Below are 26,012 nucleotides of genomic sequence, written 5' to 3'. Positions count from 1 at the left end.
AGGCCTAGGAGTTGGAAGGAAGCGGCCGTGGCCTTAATTAAGGTACAGCCCCAGCATTTGCCTGGTGTGAAAATGGGAAACCACGGAAAACCATCTTCAGGGCTGCCGATAGTGGGATTCGAACCTACTATCTCCCGGATGCAAGCAGTATATTATCTAATTAGAAAGAAGAGTTTAATGAATTTCTTGAGAATTTTCAATTTTAAGGGTCCAGAATAAACATCCATTTAACGTTCAGCGTAGATTCATATCCACACACAGTAATAAGAATAAGTAGTCATCAATGGAGCGAGTTGGCTGCGAGGTCCGGGTAACGTAGCTATGGGCTTTCATTCGGGAGATAGTGAGTTGAATCCCTAAAGATGGTTTTCCGTGGTTTCCCATTTTAACCCCAGGCAAATGTTGCGGCTGTACGAATGCTTCCTTCCCAGCCCAAGTTCTTTCCTATTCAGAAGTCTTAAGTAATTTCTACAAAAACGTAAAATAATCAACTGTTCGGTTTTGTTAGCCCCGGAAGTACGAAACATAGGATTATGGGCATTCATGGAAAGGGAGTGTCAATAAAGACAGTTCAGATTTGTATGATACCTATACGTTTCATTGGTTACTTCTTATGAAAATAACCCAGACCACCGTATAATTTAAGGTGAATGTAAGGCAGCTAGCAGTAGAATTCAAATAGCATCCTCTTGAAATATTTTACCTTACAGTGTTTTACTTTAGGTTTTTTATTTATTTCTGTTATTTTTATTTTATTTTTCATATTGGGTTGTTCAACATGAAATGGAAAATTATTTTGTAAACAGGTAAATACGGTTCCAAATATACTATTCCATATACTTGCTCATATAACCCATACCCTAACCTCGGATGAAGATACTGAACAGATTTCCTTTTTGTCTTTTTAAGTAACTCAAGTGCTCTTTCGAAAATAAAAAGGGAAACTACTAAACAGAATTTGGATATAGGCCTATCTTATTTCTACTTTCTTAATCCGTTTACCTCCAGGGTTGTTTGGTTTCTTCCCTCGGACTCAGTGAGGAATCCCACCTCTACCGCCTCATTGTAGTGCCATGAATAAAACAGGGGAGGAGGACCAGTTGTCGCCCGGGTGGCCACACCTGCTGAACAGGGGCCTTGGGGAGAAGGCAAGATCGGAGGGGATAGACAAGGAAGAGGAAAGGAAGTGTCCGTGGCCTTAAGGGTAGGTACCATTCCGGCATATGCCTAGAGAAGTAGTGAGAACCACGGAAAGCCACTTTGAGGATTGCTGGGGTGGGAATCGAACCCCTTCTACTCAGCTGACCTACCTAGGACGAGTGTACCCCGTTCAAGCCCCCGTACCACTTTTCAAATTTCGTGGGAGAGCCTGGAATCGAACCCGGGCCTCCGGTGGTGGCGGCTAATCACACTAACCACTATATCACAGAGACGGGCTTGGATATATTCACTTTCGTAAAATGTGTGCTGTATTTCAAAGGTTAGTATTTATACATTCGTATCGCCGAAGTACTCTAACGCTATTCAATGTAATTTCAGTAGCACATGGACAAAGTCTGAAATATCGTAGTTCATACTTAAACTTAGTAGAATCATGTACAGAAAAATATCGACGTCAACTTTGAATACGTCATCTCATGCCATGGTCTTTCGTAATTATTTCTGTACTACTTTATATGATAAAATGGTGTCCAATATCGGCGTTGCACCTTGAAAAGGGAAGGAATACTGACCCGCAGCACATGTATGTTCTCTATTAAACTTCAGGCCCAACACTTATTTCTTAAACTGATATCGAGAAATCGGTATTCAACGAAATAGACATCCGTCTCTAAAACTGCGCTAAATCAATGCAATGTACCGACTCCAAATAAATAGAAAAAAAGGCCAGGAGAAATCAGTGCTCAACGGAGTGATGGGAGAAACTAATGAGAGATTTTAATTTCTGAAATTATAGCTCCTGTTCCTTTTGGCATTTATTTACAGGGTACAGGTAGGCTACTCTTTAATATCAACAATACTGTAGAAACTCACACCTGTAATGGTATACCAAGCAGTTATTGCTACTATGTTTTTCTTAAGAAACTACACAAGGCTGTATTCGACAGCTGTCATTTAGGGGAAGGAGGAATCAGAAATCCTGAATACTGACTGAGATAGCCAAGTTCCTTGTGTGAAATTATCGAAATTTTACCGATTGAAGAAAGAAAAAAAATACCGAATGATTAACTCAGACTAACTAAATAACTAACTTAATTTTTTCATTCCGTACATAGAAAGAGGTACGGCTGACCTTCTAGAGAGTACTGATACTACTAGTACTTAAACGTATCTATTCCGTCCTGAAGGGGATGCCGCGCCTGCTCGACGGTAACGCCGTATTTCAGGCCAGGGTGATGTGATACGGTGAAGATGTTCGTAGAAGGTGAGGCGGAGAATGGAAAACCACGGAAAACTATTCTCAGGACAGCCGACGGAAGGGACAAGCCCCTCTCCGTTTCCCGAATGCAGAGGCGTAGAGCCTCGACAGAGCCACGGCCACCCCTCCTCTATTCGGTTGGTCGGTCGGAGAGCAAAGCTGCGGACCACGGACCAGCCGTGACCAAATGTGAGCCGAAGCCCACTCTAAAATCACCGACCACATTAAGAGTACTACATTGTTCTCTGGCCTCCTAGACGGTGAGAGCGTCTCTCAGGCCAGGAGACAGGAGATCTGTTGCGATGAAAGAGATATTCCGAAAAGATGAGGAGGTTGGCGCCGTGGCCTATACTGGGAGTTTAATGGGGCCGAAGGCCTACCCTGAGGGGTGGTGAATCAACTTCGCGCGTACATAGGCCTACTGTTGAGCCGTCAGCCGGAAACACCAGGGTTGTACCCGACTAACACGCCTTCTATTATTATTATTATTATTATTATTATTATTATTATTATTATTAACAATAATTATATACCTACCTATTTTTACCCATTGTTGACGGATCGGTTTCTAAAATTGCAGCAGTAGTGCCATCTACCGTTGACGAATGGCAGCAGAAGAGACAGAGTACACCTCACATTTACAACTAACAAAAATAGTGTCAGTCGGTGTAATGTTACTGTTTAAGTTCCAGGGACGTGCGACATTCAAGGTGATTACATTTTGTTTTCTTCGGGGTTCGGTGACTACGTGAGTTTGCAAATTTTTAAAACAATCACAACAATAACCACTGCCATTGTTAGCTGGTTGATTACCATAATCACTGAACAGTATACCCCCGTCAGCGATGTTGGCGTTGATGGACATAGTAATAGAAAATACTCACATTTCTAAATACTTCATTATTATAGCTCTAAAAAGGTATCAAAATGTATCAAATAATAGTAGTTACCCGCGGGCTCCCCCCGCAATATACCTTGTCGTTCAATAATATCCCCATGGATGTACGTGCAAAGTTTTGAGTTAATGAAATATATTGACCTGGTGTGGTAATAGAATGTAATATTATATCAACAAACACATGGAAACATATCACAAATAAAAACTGAATTAAATTAATTATTCTGTAGCTTTTTAACTTTTTGAACTTATTGCGAAGTTTTTTTTATGTCGATTCATTAACTTTGCATATACTGCATGTCTACATTTGGGCTATAAAGCAGTATGTCTGCCTATATGTCTTTTAGTCTTTCCCTTATGCAAATCTGCACCTTTTCACCAATTAGAACCAAATTTTGTATACCTACCTTATGCGACCCTGCGGGTAAACCTGTCTACTAGATTTGGGAGAGCCTTCTTCATTACCTAGATTTAGGCTCTTTGGCGTATTAACATAGGCTAGCGGAGGCCAAATATTTCATTTGTCGTACAAAGATGGGACAAGGCTATTTTAAGTGTCACAACGCGAAGGTCTAAACTCGGTAACCACGTTTTATGGTCATAAAATCAACCGTTTCTGAGATATTGGCACCACACTCCCCCCCCCCCTCTAAAGGAATCAGATGAATAAATGATCGTCCGTAATCTTGAAAACGTAGCTCAAGGGTTCGAAAATACAGGCCAGGTGTTGGAAGCAGGCATGCATGTGAGGGTAAGTAAGGAGCTAGCGTTAAGCTGCCGTGATACTCACGTTTCTGGATCCATATTTTCGAACTCTCATCAGCATAACGATTGAGACAAGCACCAACGTGCTATCGATATTTAATAGAACGATTTCTAACTCTTAAGCATAATTGTTATGAATAGCGCCAACAATATTTTGAAATTCACAGACAGCATTGATCTGCCGAGATACTGTTATGGTCAATGGATACAAATTTCCATAATCTTATCACGAAAATGACTGTGAACAGAAGCAAAGTGATGTTTTCGCTATTTACAAGGCCGAAAGATAGAAGTTAAAAGCCATGTCTTAGCCTAGGTCATGGCTCTCTTCATGTAATGTCAAATATCAAACATCATCACAGACAAAGAAACTTCAGTGGAATTTATGAATTACTTCCGTAGAAGTGATACACATTAAAATGTATATAGGAGATTTACTGTGTGTGTTGCCGCATCTCATCTTTATAGAAGAGATCGGAAGTTGTCTCATATACCGCAGTTTGAACAGACGTGCTTCTGCGTGCAGATGTCTCATTTGTAGGAATATGATCAGACAGCTTCATACCGCTCATTTAACTAATTTCCATTCGTCATACACATTAATATGTGCATAGGAGCTTTATTCTCTGCTGTCGTAGTTCATTGCCTCAGCCTGTTTTGATTTTCTTTTTCCTGTTAAAACATCCTAATTTAATTATTTCCATGAAACGAAATGGCGTATGGCTATTAGTGCCGGAAGTGTCGGAGGTCATGTTCAGCTCGCCAGGTGCAGGTCTTTGATTTGACACCCGTAGCCGACCTGCGCGTCGTGATGAGGATGAAATGATGATGAAGACGATACATATACCCAGCGAAATTAACCAATGATGGTTAAAATACCCGACCCTGCTCGGGATCGAACTGGGGACACCTCTGACCGAAGACCAGCACGCTAGCCACTTAGCCATGAAGCCGAACAATTATTTCCAATGACCCTGTAACATATAGTTTCGAAGCCTGTACAATATAATTTGACAATATATGTGCTTTTTATAAGGCAAGGGACTTCAGCAAATTGGGTTCTTTTGTAATTGTTAGACCAAACGAAGCATTGATGGATTTGAGGTGAAGGAATCAGAGCAGACTTTCCAGTCGCTGCAATGTACGGCTGTGGTAAATATATTGTCAAGAGGGAGTAGTTGTAGCATTGCTTTGAAAGTTACTTAAATGTGTTCAGAACTCAATTTTGAAGGTAATCTGGTTACAATCGGTTGATTTATTCACTTACAAATGACACAAATTGTGAAAATATGATGCGCATTAACCGTGCTCTTCTTCTATTCCGAGAAGCTATGAATAAATTCCGTACGCTCTACACCAACAAGCACTTTAACACTTAGTCAAGAAAATGCGTAATTAAGGAACGAAGGAGAATGCAAAACTATAGTACATACGATTGAAGCAAGTACAACAATCCAATCTATCACTGTACATGTTGTAATCAATGGAGTTAAGAAAATACGTATGAAAGCTATAACTCTATACTCATTCCGGATAATAAGTTGTTATAATGCATCGTACATCAGAATCCACCACCTGTAAACAATCATTTAATACTCATTTAAGGAATTGAGGTTAATTTTCCAAATAATAATTCGCCAGAATATACCATACATATTTCTTGCTATTATAAGTTCTGTGTTTATCATTGCACAAAATCCACGGCCTATAAGCATTCATTGGACACTCATTTATGGAACTGAGGTTAATTTTCAAAAGAAAAAATCACTGCATTGTAGCATAGATATTCCTTGCTATTTTAAGTTCCATCCTATTCCTTTGTCCATTTAATCAATCAATCAATCAATCAATCAATCAATCAATCAATCAATCAATCAATCAATCAATCAATCAATCAATCAATCAATCAATCAATCAATCAATCAATCAATCAATAAATACTGATCTGTATCTAGGGCAGTCACCCAGGTGGCAGATTCCCTATCTGCTTTTTCCTAGCATTTTCTTGAATGATTTCAAAGGAATTGGAAATTTATTGAACACCTTCCTTGGTAAGCTATCCCAATTCCTAACTCCCCTTCCTATAAACGAATATTTGCCCCAATTTGTCCTCTTGAATTCCAGCTTTATCTTCATATTTTAATCTTTCCTACTCTTAAAGACACTACTCAAACTTATTCGTCTACTAATGACATTCCACGCCATCTCCCCACTGACAGCTCGGAACATACCACGTAATCGGGCAGCTCGCCTTATTTCTTCCTAGCCTTCCCAGACAAAACTTTGCAACATAATTGTAACGCTAGTCTTTTGTCGTGAATCACCCAGAATAAATAGAGCTGCTTTTTGAATATTTTCCAGTTCTTGAATCAAGTAATCCTGGTGAGGGTCCCTTGCAATGTAACCATACTCTATTTGCGGTCTTACCAGAGAATTGTATTCCTTCTACTCTACATCCTTAATACAACCCATAAACACCCTCACAACCATGTGCAGAAATCTGTACCCTTTATTTTCAATCCAATTTATGTGATTATCCCAATGAAGATCTTTCCGTATATTAACACTTAGGTACTTACAATGATCCCCATAAGGAACTTCCACCCCATCAACGTAGTAATTAACACTGAGAGGACTTTTCCTATTTGTGAAACTCACAACCTGTCTTTTAACCCCATTTATCATCATACCTTTGCGTACTGTCCGTCTCACAACTTTATAGAGGTCATATCGCAGTTGCTCACAATCTTGTAACGTACCTATTACCCTGTACAGAATAACATCATCCGTAAAAAGCCTTATCTCGGATTCCACTTCTTTGCTCATATCATTTATAGAAGTTACCCGCAGCTTAGCTCGCGTGGATTTTGCAATTTGATAAAAGTAATCGTTCCTCGGTACCTACTGTACTAACGCATAATTTGACAACCAATAAGGTATAACAACTCATCAAAAAATTAAGCTTAATTTACACAGCAAACTCTTTGTAAACAACGTTTGTGGTACTGCCTTTTGGGGCTAAGATGAGCAAGTGACACAGAACTGTGCATGTGAGAAAAGGGTCAGAAAAACAAACATTTTTCATTATTTTGAAACGAGATTCCAAATACTTACTTCCACGTCTGTAACATCTTCAGTTTTTGAGATATAGGAATCCCCATAAAAAATTCAACCCCTTTATCAATCCTTCCCCCACCCCTACCCCACCTAAGTAGATTTTCGAAAACAAAAAAAATTACATATTTCTTTATATTTTAAGGATATTCCTAATACCAACTTTCAGGTCTTTAACATCTTTAGTTTTTAAGATATAAGCATACTCATAAATATTATTCAACTGTATTTTTAAGTTCTTTTCACCCCCGTTAATTGCCTTTTCTGAAAACCAAAATGTACGCGTTCCTGATTTTTGAAGAACTTTCCAAATACCAAGTTTCTTGTCTGTAACATGTAAAGTTTTGACATGTACTATAGGCATATCGGTACTCATTTTAAAAATTCGCCTGCTTTATCATTTCTTTTCAGCCCCTTAAGTGGATTTTCCGAAAATAACAAAATGCATGTTTCTTTATTTTTATAGGAGATTCAAAATACCAACTTTGACGTCTGTAACATCTTCAGTTTTTGAGATCTAAGTATCCACTTAAACAGAATTAAACTCCTTATTTACTTATTTTCAAACACCCCCACCCCAAGTCGATTTTCCGAAAAGAAATACGCGATTATTTTTAAAGGAGATTCCAAACACAAATTTTCACGTCTCTAACATCTTTACCTTTTATAGACATAAGTATCCTCATCCAAATAATTCATCAAGTTTTTCAAGTTTTCACCTCTTAAGTGGATTTTTCGAAATCAAAGAAGACATGTTTCTTTATTTTTAAAGGGGATCCAAATACCAATTTTCACATCTGTAACATATTTAATTTTTGAGGTATACTCATACAATGAATTAAACTAAATTTTTCAATTCATTCACCCGCCCCCCCCCCATTAGGAGGTTTTCCAAAAAAGAATACGTGTTCCTTTACTTTGAAAGACGATTCCAAATACAAATTTTCATGTCTGTAACTACTTCAGTTTAAGAGATATAAGTATCCTCACAAAAATAATTCGAAAACGTTTTTCATCCCAGAGCCTAAGGCGTGTTCCTTTATGTTTTAAGGAGATTTCAAATACAAATTCTCACGTATGTACCGTCAGTTTTGAAATATAAGTATCCCCATACAAATAATTCACTTTTTTCACTTCCTTTCACCCCCTCCCTTTAGTGAATATTCCGAAAACAAAAAACATACATGTTTCTTTATTAATAAAGTATCTTCTAAATACCAATTATCACGACTGTAACATCTTCAGTTTTTGAGATATATGTGTCCTCATAAAAGGAATTCAACTCCTTTTCACCCCCCACCCCTAAGTTGATTTTTCCACAAAAGTGCGTGTTTCTTTATTTTAAAGGAGATTCCAAATACCAGTTTTCACGCCTGTAACAACTTTAGAGTTTGTTAGATGTAAGTATCCTAGTACAAATAATTCAATTAATTTTCCAATTCATTCGCCCCTTCCCTTTAATTGTAATTGCTGGAATCAAAGGAATATGCGTTTCTTTATTTTAATAGATCATCCGAATACCACGTTTTAGGTCTGCAACATCTTTCGTTTTTGACATACAAATAATTCGACTAATTTTTCAATTCATTCACCCCTCGCCCTTAAGTCGATTTTCCGAAAACAAAAAAATACGTATTTCTCTATTTTTAGAGGAGATTCCAAATACCAAATTTCTCTTCTGTAAAATGTTAAGTTTTTGAGATATACTATAGATATGCTCATTTAAAATTTTCACCCCTTTATAATTCCCCTTAAGTGGATATTCCGTAAATATATTACGTATGTTTCTTTACTTTTGCAGGAGATTCCAAACACCAATTTTTTACGTCTGTAACATTTTACGTACCTGAGATGTACTGTAGATATAGTCTTTCTAAAAATTCACTCCATTTGTCACTCCTCTTTACCCCACCCCCCATTAATTGGCTATTCCTAAAACAATTATTTTATTACTTTTTAAGTAGATTCCAAATACCAATTTTCATGTCTGTAATATCTTCAGGTTTTGAGATTTAAGTATACTCGTAGAAGGCATTCAACACTTTTCATCCTTTTCTTCACCCTTCCTAGTGGGATTTTCCGAAATAAAAAATACATGTTTCTTTGTTTTTAAAGGAGATTCTAAAAGCCAATTCTTACATCTGTGAACTTTTAAGTTTTTGAGATATAGACTCGTTTTAAAAATTCACCCACTTTTGCATTCCCTTAGCGGCGGAATATCCAAAAATCCTCCCTTAGTGTGCACCTGTACTCTATTATAAATGTAACCGCAAAATTTCATCTCTTTATGTCCATTAGTTTTCGCTCGGCGATGATGAATCCGTCAGTCAATCAGTAGATGTTATTTTATACTTGGCGTCTCCAAAAACCATAAAAGAGTAGTTAGTGGGACGTAAAACAAATAGCATTATTATTATTATTATTTCATACTTAGATATGTTTGTAGGAAAACATAAAGGTCCAATAATACTGCCTTGACGAATTCACCTCTTAATTAGACCCTATTACAGCGTACAGCATCGCCTTTCTAATTCTCTGAGATTTATTTTCTAAAAGTGTAGCCGCCCATTCACTCACTCTTTTATCTAGTCCTCATGCACACATTTTTGCCAGCAGTCTCCCATGATCAACCCTATCAAATGCTATAGACAGGCAAATCACGATACAGTCCATTTGACCTCCTGAATCCAAGATATTTGCATATCTGGCTGGAATCCTACAAGTTGAGCTTCAGTGGAATAACCTTTCCTAAACCCGAACTGACTTCTATCGAACTAATTATTAATTTCGCAAACATGTCTAAGGTAATCAGAAAGAATACTTTCCCAAAGCTTACATGCAATGCATGCCAAACTAACTGCCCTGTAATTTTCAGCTTTATATCTATCATCCTACACTTTGTACACAGGGTTACTATAGCAACTCTCCATTCATTTGGTATAGCTCATTCATGCAAGCAATAATCAAGTAAGTTCTTCAGACATGGTATTATAACTCATTGCCCTTAGTATATCGCCAGAAATCTCATCAATTCCAGCAGATTTTCTAGTTTTTCATCTTTTACATCTTATTGTAAATGCAATTGTTACCATAGGTAAATTTGAATACCTCTTTAGCATTAGTCACCTCCTCCTGTATCTGGACATTATCCTTGTAACCAACCATCTTTAAATATTGCTGACTGAATACTTCTGCCTTTTGAAGATCCTCACATACACACTCCCCCTGTTCATTAATGATTCCTGGAATGTCCTTCTTGGAACCTGTTTCTGCATTAAAGTACCTATTACATACCCTTCCATTTTTCACTAAAATTTGTATGACTGCCAATTATGCTTGCCATCATGTTATCCTTAGCTGACTTCTTTGATAGATTCAATTTCCTAGTAAGTTACTTCAATTTCTTCTTACTTCCACAGCCATTTATAACTCTATTTCTTTCCAATCTGTACCTCCTTTTTAGTCTCTTTATTTCTCTGTTACTATAAAGTGGGTATTTACAGTATACAGAAATTTGAATAAACATTACTGCACCTCCACATAAATTTTTAAAGATGTGTAAATGTGTGGGTAAATATACGGATATATTACTTGTAGTATAGCGTAAAATAGTTAGCACAGTATACACTCCAAGGGAATGAACAATGTTTAACACTATAGCATATCGTCGCTCGACCGGTAAAAGGTTGTATTCCACAAAGCTCTTCCTATCAATAATTCTCCTTAAGAATGGTCACGCCTCCCAGCCACGTATGGATATGCAGTCCATCAGAACAAATTTTGTTGTGTTCATTTTCCTATGCCCATGTGTAAATGAAAATGAACCTTACAGTATCGTACTGTAGGAATGTACGTCTGCATTACGTATTTACGCACTCCTAGTGTACAATGCATGGAAGAGTATTGTGGGATACAACGTTTTACCGGTGAAGCGACGATATGTATAATTATGATTTCTAAGAACATCTTTTTTATGAAATATTGGACTTTTGTCTATTGCAATGTACATTGTTTAATGAAAATAAATTCTGTTCTAAAACTGTAATTTCATTTGTATAGATAAAATAACTGTCAGACCAATACATTTGAATAGTATTTGAAAATAGGACAATTATATATCGTATGGCTTTTAGTGCCGGGATATCCCAGGACGGGTTCGGCTCGCCAGGTGCAGGTATTTCTAATTGACTCTCGTAGGCGACCTGCGCGTCGTGATGAGGATGAAATGATGAAGAAGACAACACATACACCCAGCCCCCGTGCCATTGGAACTAACCAATTAAGGTTAAAATGTCCGACTCGTTGGCTGAATGGTTAGCGTACTGGCCTTTGGTTCAGAGGGTCCCGGGTTCAATTCCCGGCCGGGAATTCTACCAACGAGTCGGACTTGAAAATAGGAAAGATCATAATATGCAGATAAATTTGGAATTCAAAAGGACAAATTGAGCCAAATATTTTTTATAGAAAAAGGAATCAGTGAAAGGAATAATTTATCAGACCGATTATGTCCGATACATTTCCAGGTTCCTTGAAATGTTAGAAAATAGTACGTAAACAACTGATAGGCAATGTCGAACCTGGGCAATGGTCCTAAATTCCGATCAGTGGTGACTGATTAATTATCCTACACCTTCTCTGAATCCTTCTGAGAACATCATTAACTAATCCCTATGGTTCCATCTGTAGAATTTAAAACAGTTTTGCTGTAGGAATGACCTGCTTACCGTATATCCAGCATGTAATATATGGAGTGGGTGGGCACGTTGATGACACCATATGGTTTCCTTCAATATTATAAGGGTCAGATCCCGGACCTGGGTCAAACTGGGAAAGTTGAGGGAGAAAAGAGATAAGGGGCGGAGTCTGGAGCCCAGCGCACATTCATTTAAAGTAGGGGCGGGAGGAGGAGGGACTGCTTACGACATGAAATATATACACGCGAGAGAGAAATTTACAGACTGGCCTTACATAACTAAAGTGTTACTTACCTGTATACCGCAGCAGTTCATTGACTGGCACTGGTATACTGCTAGACAGCAAAGAATCATTGCCTAATAATAATAATAATAATAATAATAATAATAATAATAATAATAATAATAATAATAATAATAATAATAATAAATTTAATAATTTGCCAAACATGCCGGTCCATTGGTACTCGTATCAAAGAACATGAACGTAATATTCGTCTCAACCAGCCGGACAAATCAGCAATAGCTGAGCACGCTCTATCGTCGGGTCATGATGTCGTGTTCCAAGACGCTCCAGCTCTTACTCTCATTAGACACCATAGGTTCAGGATTATACGGGAAGCTGTGGAAATACGTAGAAATCCTAACAATTTCAACAGGGACACTGGCTATCAATTAAGTAATACCTGGTTGCCAGCCATTAAGGATTTACGTACGTAGCTCCCTTCCCTGTCCCTTCACTATTGTTAATTGATTTCGGTTGTTTCCAAATTCGTACGTTTCTCATCGCCAGATATTTCATTCCAGACTTGTGTCAATGTCATACCTTCATATGTGCATACACCTATTACGTTATGTGAACCTCTCAGACTGATTCTGATGGTTCCGTCAGCTTCCGCTTCGAATGCTAGCCCTGTACCGGGTCCGGGAAGCCATCTGGTGACGAATGAATGTACCATTTCCACTTCTATTGGGTAACGTATAAATTCAAACCTCATTGTTTTAGAAGCCTTTGTCGTGGATAGTCGAGATTTTCTTCTGCGTTGCGTTTACTAAAAGAAGCCTTTTGTATTCCTTCTGGAAAATGCATTGCCTCCTGACCCATATTGAATTTTGCTACGTGTATGGCATCCATGTCGCTATTTCTCATCTTTGTTGAACCATGTTCGTGATATTCTTTTCCTATTATATAATTGCTGACTTGATTTTATTATCTAGAAACGGGCAGCTGCGTCTATGTCATTGTTCTTTATGTGTTTATCAAGTTCTTTCCATTCCTCAGTTTTCAGCTGAAGAATAGCTTTGTCGATCTGTCGTGAGGGGCTAGTATCTTCAGGCTTTTCTCTCTTCTCCATTTTCGAGAAGGTAAATTGTGCCGAAACAAGGCAATGCTTCTTTATCATAGCGTCGTCTGTGGTAAGACACGCACAGTGTAATTTAATAACTTCATGTTGTGGCCTTTATAGAAAATTAAATCTATAGTCCTGCTCGTTGAATGCCTAAAGTACGTTCTATTTACAAATTTGTTTACGAGGATGAAACCTTCCTCGGTCATTAGAACAAGTAGTTCTTTCGCTCAATGTTTGTCGAGGTCCAGTCGGCAGTTTAAATCTCCTGCTCACTGTCCGGAGCTACGTGACCTATGGAAAACATGATGGTTGCTAGGAAGTATCAGCTCTTCAATACGTGTGTAGTGGCCCTGAGTATATATAGCTATCACGGAGATCCATTTGAAGTTTAATATTATTGTGTCCTGGTCTTGGTGTACACTTTGAATTTTACCTGGGCTGGATTTGTAGTAACAGGAAATGCCACGCATCTATCTCCCCCTTGGCCCTCTTATTTCTGGCACATGCTGTGAGTAGGATCCATTCGTGTCTATCGGTTTGGTCGACAGAGTTTCTAGAAAAACGAGTAAATTATGCGATGGCTTTTAGTGCCGGGAGATCCCAGGACGGTTTCGGCTCGCCCGGTGCAGGTCTTTTGATGTGACCCTCGTAGGCGACCTGCGCGTCGTGCTGAGGATGAAATGATGATTAAGACAACACATATACCCAGCCCCCTTGTCAGGAAAATTAACCAATTATGGTTAAAATTCCCGACCCTAGCCGGAATCGAAAACGGGACCCCTATGACCAAAGGCCAGTACGCTAACCATTTAGCCATGGAATCGGACAATCATGCGATTAGACTAGGTGAATATTTGTCATTGGTATGGCGCTCTTTAAGCCCTCAACATCCCATAATAAGATGTTCAGCTAATTAGGCTGGGAATGAAATGTTTGTTTTGCGGAAGCGAAAACTCCGGTATCTTCTCAGGCTAACAATAATAATAACTACAATAATCAGTATAATATAATATATTATTATTAATTTTATTAGGCCAATAGACTATAATAAATAAACTAATGCTATTGCCTTTAACTCCCTCTAAGTGCTTTTTACAGTTATATGAAGCACACGGGAGTTCTTTTACATGGTGGTAAATCTACGACACGTGACAAGCAGTGTTTAGCAACTTTAAAAACCATAGGGCATAGATGATATAGAACCCGATAACCTGTGCTCGCAAGGCCAGCGCAAGTCCATCTGCACCACTCAACTATATAATAATAATAATAATAATAATAATAATAATAATAATAATAACACCATAAACATTAAATGATTGATATTGTTATTATGTCCGACTCCATGGCTAAAAGGTTAGCTTGGTGGACTTTGGTCCAAGGTATCCCTGGTTCGATTCCCGACCTGTTCGGGAAATTTGACCTTCATTGCGTACTTCCTCTGGCTAGGGTACTGGTTGTGTACTGTATGTCATCTTCAACATTAGATTTCATCCTAGGTAGGGCCCCAAAATGTAGGGTGTGCAGGTCAGCCATGGGCGACAATTCGAAAGACCTGCACTAGGTCTCTCCGGAGGCCACTCATCATTACTGCATTATTTCAATATGAAGACGTCTTGAAAAATGACTGTTTCTAGATTAAAGCATTCATATATGCAGGTTTCGTATTGTAATTAAGGGTATGTTTTAAGGAAACACAAAGAAATAGTTTCCGGAGTGTGAACAAATTGTATTTAAAGGTATCCTAGTATAAAACCAGATTGAGCTAGAACTATGCCATATAAACGTGTTTACTTCTAAAAATCTCATTTTTAAGACGTATTATTTTGAATGGCAACAGTGATTTACCGGTTAAAATGTTAGTGACTTCATACGAAATTTTTCTCCCCAGAGAGGAGGTGAACAGGTTTTCTCCGTTTCTATAACGTGGCGCTAATTGTGACTACATGACTTTAATGTTTTATTACTTCATTTATTTAGGATTCTAAATTGACCGTTTTATACAGTACACTCTTACACACACTATAACATCGACAATACAGTTTATCTTTTAACTGTTCATACACTTAAAAATCCACTGCGTTCTGATGCTCTCGTTACAACCGCCTCTACTGACAAGAATCTAACAAAATATATTTCCAAAATTCTTGTTGTTTCATATGCAATTACGCTATAATCAGCTCTATTTATTTTACGATCTTTGATATATGGACCAACACGATTTCTTTCAGATTTTCTAGATTCTGTATTTCTAGATTATACAGAGTTACTTCTTCCATACTATAGATTTTCAACTGCATCCTAACACAGGAAATGAAATGAAATGGCGTATAGCTTTTAGTGCCAGGAGTGTCCGAGGACAAGTTCGGCTCGCCAGGTGCAGGTCTTTTGATTTGACTCCCGTAGGTGACCTGCGCTTCATGATGAGGATTAAATGATGATGAAGACACATACACTCAGCCCCCGTGCCAGCGAAATTGACCAATGATGGTAAAAATTCCCGATCCTGCCGAGAATCAAACGCGGGACCCCTGTGACCAAAGCCCAGAACGCTAACCATTTAGCCATGGAGCCAGACCCTGACACGGGAGAATATCGGCGACTTCAGGATGTGAAACATGGCCTTAATTAAGGCAAAGCCCAAAACATTTTTATGGTGTGAAACTGAGAAACTATAGAAAAGCATCTTGCTGGTTGTCCATGGTTGAATTTGAATCTAACATCTCAGAAATGATACTAACAGATACACGACCGTAGCATGAAGTCAATTCGCACATTATATAAATATCTGTTATCATTACCACACATAATATCTTGTGAGAGAACACCACTCTACGCAACCGCTGGAGATAATATATTACGAATTGAATGTTCTTTCTACAAGTAATATTACTTCTGCTAGTTGCCACTGAACACTTGATAAACCATTGAATAATATACGTCATATCTTAGGCCTATTAGCTAAGCATATGGTGAGGATATAGCTTTATATTCTCTAGCAAACAGTCTGTAAATGGTTCTGCTTGTTGGTACATTATTTTACAACTTTTTTTTTTTGCTAGGGGCTTTACGTCGCACCGACACAGATAGGTCTTATGGCGACGATGGGATGGGAAAGGCCTAGGAGTTGGAAGGAAGCGGCCGTGGCCTTAATTAAGGTACAGCCCCAGCATTTGCCTGGTGTGAAAATGGGAAACCACGGAAAACCATCTTCAGGGCTGCCGATAGTGGGATTCGAACCTACTATCTCCCGGATGCAAGCTCACAGCCGCGCGCCTCTACGCGCACGGCCAACTCGCCCGGTTTACTACTTTTGTACCTCATGTGTTTTATAATATGAATTACCCGTAGTGTATTTTGGATTAATCTGTTTATCTCGTTCACCATTCGAAAAACTGAAGTTAAAAACAGTTCATAACATGCATTCAGTCCATCACTACAATAATAATAACTGTTATTATACATATCCACGAAGAGAGTAAGTATTTTTCGCTAGACGCTATATCAACATAAGCTTTAGCAAACATAACATACAATTAGTACGAGTAAACGCAGTAACTATCTACACGAGATGACCTGTGAACTCAATATCGTCCGTCAGGCAGAACGAACTTTCTCAGAAGTGGTCCGTTACTAATCATTCCCAATAAACCTATATCATGTTCATGTTCTATGGACATAGAAGCAGACAGTAGATTTAATATTCGGGCCACAGGAAAATGTACACATTTTCAGTTGGAGAGCTTTTACCTTTGTCACAACTGATCAGCATATCGTCGTTGCCGGTACAAAACCTCCTATGTGTTAATATTTTTGGAGATATACTGACCCGCAGCACATACATTATGAAGAGCGAGAATGCCTTGACAATATTCACACAATATTGCACCTTAGATGACAGAACCTTACCGGCCAAAGTTATAAGCTAAAAATATTTCACATAAGAGGTTTCGTCCGGCAACGACGATATATCGTTCTCCCCCAGGTGGAAGACTCTCAATCAAGTGTGTAACTAGTCTTTTCGTAAATTATTTCGAACAATTTTAAAATGTGTATTATTCCACACCTAATTCCTCTTCCTATAAACGAATGAGGCAATGATTAACGACTGAAAAATGAAATGAAATGATATTGGAGATTGTTGCTGGAATGAAGGAATACAGAAAAAACCGGAGTACTCGGAGAAAAACCTGTCCCGCCTCCACTTTGTCCAGCACAAATCTCACATGGAGCGCCCGGGATTTGAACTCAGAGATGAGAGGCCGGCGCGCTACCGTCTGAGCCGTGGAGGTTCATTCCTATAAACAAATATTAACTCCATTTTGTCCTCCTTGAATTCATCTTCAAATTATGATCTTCCAAGCACAAATTTGCAACGTTTTCGCAACCACACTCTTCCTGGAGCAAATAGTGCTGGTTTCCTCTAGATCTTTTCCAGTGTTCAAATACAATAAGCCTTACCTTACCGTACCGCACTCTAGGAATGTATGTTTGCATGAATTATTTACGCACTCCAACAGCATAATGTATTATGGTTCATTTTCCTTTAGACGTCAGCATACGAAATTGAATACAACGAAAATTGTCCTGATGGACAGCATATCCGTAAGTAGTTGGAAGGCGTGACAAGTATTATGGAAAATAATGGATAGGAAGAACATTATGAGATAAAACCTTTTGCCCGAACATCGACGATATTACCTTTCAATTCATGTTAGTATTATAGAGGGCACACCATCCAGTGAATAACAACTAACTGCAACATTTGGCCGGTCTGTGTGGTTAAATGAACTTGGAATTCAATTATATCATGTCAATACTTGTCTCGTATTGCTGATACCTGGGTAGTTCCATAAATATTATGAATTCTAAAGAATCTAACAAAACATTGCTTGAAATAAAGTGACAAATTAGATTTTCTTTCAAATAAATACAGTAGATAGTAATATAAATGAAATTTTGCACCAAATCCTACACTAGCACTTAGCACATGCAATTATAACTCAAGAAAAAGCGGCAGAAGATGAGATCAGCACATTCCGTGCTAGCGAACGACGTCGAGATTCTTACTTTTTATTAGAGTGCGGCGGCAGCAGACACGTTTAACTAGAGTGTGGTGTCGGCTTATGTATTATATCGTCGCTCGACCGGTAAAAGGTTGTATTCCACAAAGCTCTTCCTATCAATTATTCTCCTTAAGACTCGTCACGCCCCCCAGCCACGTATGGATATGCAGTCCATCAGAACAAATTTTGTTGTGTTCATTTTCCTATGCCCGTGTGTAAAGGAAAATGAACCTTACAGTACCGTACTGTAGGAATGTACGTTTGCAATACGTATTTTGCGCACTCCTAGTGTACAATGCATGTAAGGTTCATTTTCGTTTAATCATCGACATAGGAAACAACGGACATTGTTCTGATGGACTGCGTATCCATATGTGGCTGGGAGGCGTGACGAGTCTTAAGGAGAATAATGGATAGGAAGAGTATTGTGGGATACAACGTTTTACCGGTGAAGCGACGTTATTATCAAATCATACTGTGGAACTCTAAATGGGATTACTTCATTATACTCAGTTTTCTTTTCTCCTTTGTACTAAGAACAAAATATAGGTAGCTAATATAATTGTAAGAATAAAAGTTGGATAATTTTAATGTTTAGTAAGAGGTAAAGGTGTTAAATTGTTAATGAAAACAATTTGGTTGACTTTGAAAAAATTTTGTTTGCAATGAATTGCCTCCAATATTTGGTGCGTCCATTTCAAAACTTCCCTACTTGAATAGACTTAATATTTCTTACTTTGGTTTTATAGTCCTTATCGAAGAATAACAGCAATTTAGCTTTCGATAGGAAAGATCAAAACCACTGCTGATTGAATTTTGTGTAACACGCTTGTCGGGACCCTCTCAAATTTAAGGAGGCCGAGCGTAGCGGAGTGAGTTCTGCGGTTCTGGAGCCTCAGCCGAGCTGATCTACTGCCTCAGTGGTAGAAAATAATTAGCACTCATTATCTTGAAGATATTTATATTTTCGCTTAGAATTAAGAATATATCTTCAACAAGATTTCAATCCCACACTGACTAGGTACTTTATTTCGGCCTTGATACCTATCACGAGGTACCTCCTTTACATACAATGTTGCCGGTGTGACCCTGACACAGCCTTGTTCGAAGTTTTTTGATAATAATTTCGCCAGTAAAATATTTGTTAATAACGATATGGATGTAGATATGTTACTCAGGTGGCAGCTGATAACAACACAGCAAGCGGCAAGCTCTAAATATATTTATTTAAATTGTAAATAGCCGTGACCCAGGTGGAATGGTTCGCTTGTTGGACTTGTTTGACTCATGGTTGCTGAAAGATGTTTACCTTTCACTTCGTTCAAAACTGGTATCAGTGTACGTATTGATTTACAAATTTACCATAAATAGAACTTTATTATTATTATTATTATTATTATTATTATTATTATTGGATAATTAATCCTGCAACCAGAAACTAGGAGATTCAGGGGGTTGAAACTAAGTCGATTCTGTTATTTGCAGACGAAGTTATGAGCCAAATCCTAGAGGTGATTTATGCTCGAAGGAAGCAAAGTATGGCTGCTGATAACTGGCGAGGAAGAAAGGCATGGGTTTATTTATTTATTTATTTATTTATTTATTTATTTATTTATTTATTTATTTATTTATTTATTTATTTATTTAGCGTATGGATTTTAGAGGCGGAAGTGTCTGAAGACATATTCGGCTCGCCTGATGCAGGTCTTTCTATTCGACGCTCATGGGTGTCTGGGTCTAGGGTGATTATGGTGAGGTAGAGAGAGGGTGAAACCTGGTGTCGGCACGTAGTCTACTCCTGTGAAGTAATAGTCTGCTCAAGGCTTAATATCCCCATCCGACGGGCAAATCACTGTTAAGAGCATCAAATGTCCTCACTCCATATGATCACTGCGGACCGGTTTGTAATTAAATATAGGCTTTGGGCAGAATATTTTGCGATAGGAAATAAATTGTATTCCACGACCTCTCCTGCCCTGCCGCCCAACATACTGATAGCGTAATATTTACACCAATGGAACTTGAACTGGCTAACCACGATCTCTGGCCATATTGTTTACTTAACGATCATGGCTACTAGGTGGGTTAGTAAATAACAGTATCTTGTAGTCAAAATTATTTGGACGCCATCGATATCGACGACCATAATTTTTGAAGAGACGAAACGTTCAAGTACCTGGGCACTATATTCTCCAATAAAAGTGAAGTAGAGAAGGAATTTCGGCGAAGGACAATGATTGTGAATCGTGTCTATTAAACCGCCTATAGATATCACGTGGCGTCCAAGGTAAACAAGGTACAACTGTAGGCCTATATGACACTAGGGTGATGACACTCCTTTTACTGTAGTTGTGAGACATGAGCAGTTGAATATGCGCCTTAAGAGCGAATTTATGCATTTGTGAGGGAATTTAAAGAAAGGTCTGCCGTGCGCGTAGGGGCGCGAGCCTGAGAGCTTGCATCCGGGAAATAGTAGGTTCGAATCCCACTACCGGCAGTCCTGTAGATGGTTTTTCGTGGTTTCCCATTTTCACACCAGGCAAATGCTGGGGCTGTACCTTAATTAAGGCCACGGCCGCTTCCTTCCAACTCCTAGGCCTTTCCTATCCCATCGTCGCCATAAGACCCACCGTGTCGGTGCAACGTAAAGCCCCTAGCAAAAAAAAAAAGAAAAAAGAAAAAAAGGAAGGTCTATTGTCTGTCTGACCTACAACACAGAGACCGAAAGATGGCAAAGACGGCACAATAAAGAATTTTACCAGCGGTTTAAGGAAACGATATTGGAGAGATGCTTACAAGAAGAAGAAGAAGAATGCAGTGGGCAGAACATGTTGTTTATTGCAGAAGGGTACTCTCCCTAACAGAGTATTTACTCATCAGCCCAACTGGATCGTGTGGCCTGCATTTGGCTATCATCCATGACAGATACAACAGTACTTGTAATGTGAAATGCTGTAGACTGAAGTTATATCTTGAATTTTTGTTACTTTGGACCTAAATTGCCTGTTTTAGTCCGGCTCCATGGCTAAATGGTTAGCGTGCTGGCAATTTAGTCACAGGGGTCCCGGGTTCGATTCCCGGCAGGGTCGCGAATTTTAATCATAATTGGTTAATTCTGCAGGCACTGGGGCTGGGTGTATGTATCGCCTTCATCATCATTTCATCCTCATCACGAAAAGCAGGTCGCCTACGGGTGTCAATTCTAAAGACCTGCACCTGGCAAGCCGAACTTGTCTTCGGACACTGTTTTATGTCCAATAAATTATTTTTAATATCATTTTAGGTACAATACGGTAGATTATATATTTAATGAAACTATCATTAATATTATTACAATTTATTCACCAAATAGTGTGGTCCATTGAATATTAGACCAATTCACGATAGTAGTTATACGCGGATTACAGAAAAATATCGATCAGATCCTTATATGTCGGTATCATGCTCATACCTACCAGATTTTTGGATTTTAATACCACTTCAGAAGCTCATTGGCGGTAGTAAGCGGCTTCTTTTTTTCCACAAAGTGCCACTCCAGCGCTCTTCTCCAGTGGGGTCACACGTCTGCATACCGCTGCCATCTCGCGGTCAAATCTGAACTCTTCAACAAGCCATGCTCGTGAATGTTGACGCTTTGAAGCCGAGTACAGAACGGGGTGAAGAGTGTTTTTAAATCCCAGTCATACAGTACTGGATATGATTTCGGTATGTTAAATGGTGTAACTAAATATTCAAAACAATCTGAAAATGCTAATGAATACAATTCATTGAGAATAAAAGTCCTTACGTATCAAAGTAGGTTATGAGAAGAGGACCAGTTTATAAAATCGAAACCTGGTACAGTCGAATAGCATTTGAATGCCATGAAAATGAAACCCTTTGAAGATCGCTGATTCGATAATAATAATAATAATAATAATAATAATAATAATAATAATAATAATAATAATAATAATAATAATAATAATAATTTATTTTAATGTACTATTTATTTTAATTTATTATAATGTATTTATTGTATAAATGTATATGTTGTAATTATTTCTGTTGTAAATATTTGTACATATATGTACCTGTAGTTTCATAATCAAGAGGGTGACTCCTTGCTTAGGCCGAGGCAGCCCATTATGTTACCGGCACAAGCCGAGCCTTCCTAAATTGATAATAATAATAATAATAATAATAATAATAATAATAATAATAATAATAATAATAATAATAATAATAATAATAATAATAATATGTATCAGTATCGATATTGATAACGAGACATATTTTCACAGTCATGTCATATTATATACATGAAACGTTCCTTGGATGATTCGAGGTAGTGTGAAACGCCGGATCCCGAAGTTAAGCAGCATTGGATGTGATTAACAACTGCATGGGTAGCCCACGCACGGTTCTCAAGAGGAAAAAGGGAAAAATTTACCGACCACAAGTTAACAAACGCCGAATGCCTCGAATGATTCGACCATCAAATTCTCCCGATATAAATTGCCGACCTTTCGTCGCATTCATTTTCTTCCTCAAGGGCAGTGTCCTCGAGCGTGAAACATTGGGTCGGGGGATACAACTGGGGAGAATGACCAGTACCTCACCCAGGCGGCCTCACTGCTATGCTGAACAGGGGCCTTGCGGGAGGATGGGAGGATTGGAAGGGATAGACAAGGAAGAGGGAAGGAAGCGGCCGTGGCCTTAAGTTAGGTACCATCCCGGCATTTGCCTGGAGGTGAAGTGGGAAATCACGGAAAACCACTTCCAGGATGGCTGAGGTGGGAATCGAACCCACCTCTACTCATTTGACCTTCCGAGGCTAAGTGGACCCCGTTCCAGCCCTCGTACCACTTTTCAAATTTCGTGACAGAGCCGGGAATCGAACCTGGGCCTCCGGGGGTGGCAGCTCATCACACTAACCACTACCCCACACAGGCGGAACTTTCGTTGGATTATTATAGATAATGTTCGTAAATACAAATATTACCTCCCTATTAGAATTCCATGGTGGCTAAACTATTTCAAATTTTGTTCGGCACGTAACGATTAACCAAAAAATAATGTTACATCCAATTCATGTCGCACTCACTCATTTTATCCACCTTTGATTAGGTACGCAGGGTGTACATTTGGATAAGGTATTATTATTATTATTATTATTATTATTATTATTACAGTGGGTGCAAAATGAATTGGAAGTAACATTATTTCCATTATCGTCACTTGGCAAACAAAGTTTGAGATAGGATAGCTTCCACGGTATTCTAATACAAAATAAATCATGTTGGTTTTTACGAAAATTACTGAATCAGTAGTAATGCAACGAGCGGTCGACAGTTTATCTCGAGAGAATTTGAAACTCGAGTTGTATTTATTTTGACTATTTAGCGAATGAGTATAAAATTAAAAAGGTAACGTTAAGAAAAATACTAAATATAAAACAATTAAATACATAGGTAATGAAATGAAATAAAATGACGTATGGCTTTTAGTGCCAGGAGCGTCCGAGAGCAAGTTCGGCTCACCAGATCCAGGTCTTTTGATTTCACTCCCGTAGGCGACCTGCGTCTCGTGACGAGGATGAAATGAAGATGAAGATGACACATACACACAGCCCCAGTGCCAGTGAAATTAACCAATTATGGATAAAATTCGCGAAACTGCCGGGAATCGAACCCAGAACCCTGTGATAAAAGGCCTGAACGATAACCATTTAGCCATGGAGCCGGACAATACATAGGTATTCATAACCTATAGAGGCTAAAATTTCCAACACTATTAAATACTGTTTTTTTTTTAATTTAACTCTTTCGTCCAAGTCTTCCAATACGTCGACCGTCGGCTTCACGAAAATAAGACACCTAGTTCCTGTTGATTGTGTGGTCTACGGACAATTGTAATACTGATGAAGTTTCGGTGCACTATTCCGATGCATTAATGGAACTGTACGTTGTATGTTTAGTCCTCAGCCCGAAGGCTGGTTGGATCCTCAACAGTTCCGCCATCAGCTGTCATAGATGGCCTAGGCATCACTGAAGAGACGTACTAGGGAAATGAGGAGTGAGGTAGTTTCCCGTTGCTTTCCTCACTGAGCCAGAAGTTGCTATTACATATCAGTCTGCCAAGCCCACTGAAATGCATGCACCAACCGACCCTATGAGCTATATTTTCACACCCTTCATAGCAGGGACTGGCTGCATAAGGAATGGCATTACTAGCATCACTCATACATCAGTCACTTTCATTTTGTCAAAGCGAAGGATAAAGCTGAGACAGATCAATGAAAGTAACAAAATTGCTCTAGCCCATACCAGAAGACATAGTGCACTGTAAACAATAGTGTCCCGCCAGCAAAGGCACATGGAACTGTACATAGTTGCGTAAAATGAAAGTGATAAAAGGATAGCTATAAAAGCACAAACAAAGCTGGAATGGTTGAAGTTCTTTGTATTCTTATACCGTATAGTTCATTGAGGCCATGAGGTAAATAGTCAGTGCAATATATATAATTTCGTATCGAAAAATTCTTCTGTGCATTTTGGTATAATATAACATCACTGGAACCAGTGGTAGCTGATGATTATTCCATAGATAGTGCTAGCAAATTCGACATTTTAAATAAATCTTTCAAAGTTGCAAGTACAGGGAGTACATATTTACCTATGCTGTAAGTTACGCGAAATCACATTATTTAACCGTGTTATTGCACACACCGTTCTTTTAATGAAATACCAATTGAAATGAATTTAAAACCGAGTAACCCATATAAATATTTAACTTAATCCTCCTGCATTTTACTTAAATTTCCAGTTTTAAGATAATTATTGAACAAATTAGCAACTTCTCAAAAATAGAAGTATATGAAGAAAACATATAATGGGTCTATTCACCGAAAGCAATTGTTCCTCAATCTTGAACGACACCTTCAATGATCTAATAAGAACGGTACTTGCCTCCCATAGAAATGAATAACCATAGGTAATGCCAACATTCGCGCGCACAAACACTTGGTCGCAATTTCAGTTGCCGCGAAACTTAAATGTACATAATGTCTTATCTTCAACTTCAAGTATATATATATATATATATATATATATATATATATATAAATTTAGAGGGGATATCCGCTGCACCCTATATCATTACACACACAAATAATTTAACGCCGCTCTTCGTAAACACATAAAAATTAGCAGAAAGCAATTTTGACATTTGGTACTTGCGTTCTGGAAGGTAAATGTAACTGTGCTGCCAACTTACATTAATGAAACAGAACGTCCATTACAAAAATCCTAGATTGTTACATTGCAAATAGAGAAAGATGTATTTCTGTCGCTAATACGAGTTTAACTCGCTAGACAACGAAGAATATCTTGTTGCTAAAAGTTATAATAGTCGTCAGATACAGTGAAAAAGTCGCTATATTGGTTACACCGGGTGTTGTCAACGTTGCACTTGACATATGATGTATTCGAAGTCACCTAGTAGTTGAGATATAAAGTAGCCTTGACATGCTCGTTAGATGCTGCATCGTAGTGGACGTAACTGAAGCGTGCGAATAGCGATACATTATACGTTCTGGTGCAGGGGATCTTGCAAGTACATGGGCTCTTACGGGACTAATCCGGGGAGAGCCGCGATAGGGCTCTCGAATCAAGATGACCGCTATACATTGGTTATATGAGACTAAAATTAAGGAGATGGGCTATG

Source organism: Anabrus simplex, chromosome 3 (assembly GCF_040414725.1).
Source record: "Anabrus simplex isolate iqAnaSimp1 chromosome 3, ASM4041472v1, whole genome shotgun sequence".
NCBI lineage: Eukaryota > Metazoa > Arthropoda > Insecta > Orthoptera > Tettigoniidae > Anabrus > Anabrus simplex.
The sequence above is the reverse complement of the archived record's forward strand: the minus strand, read 5'-3'. Positions refer to the sequence as shown.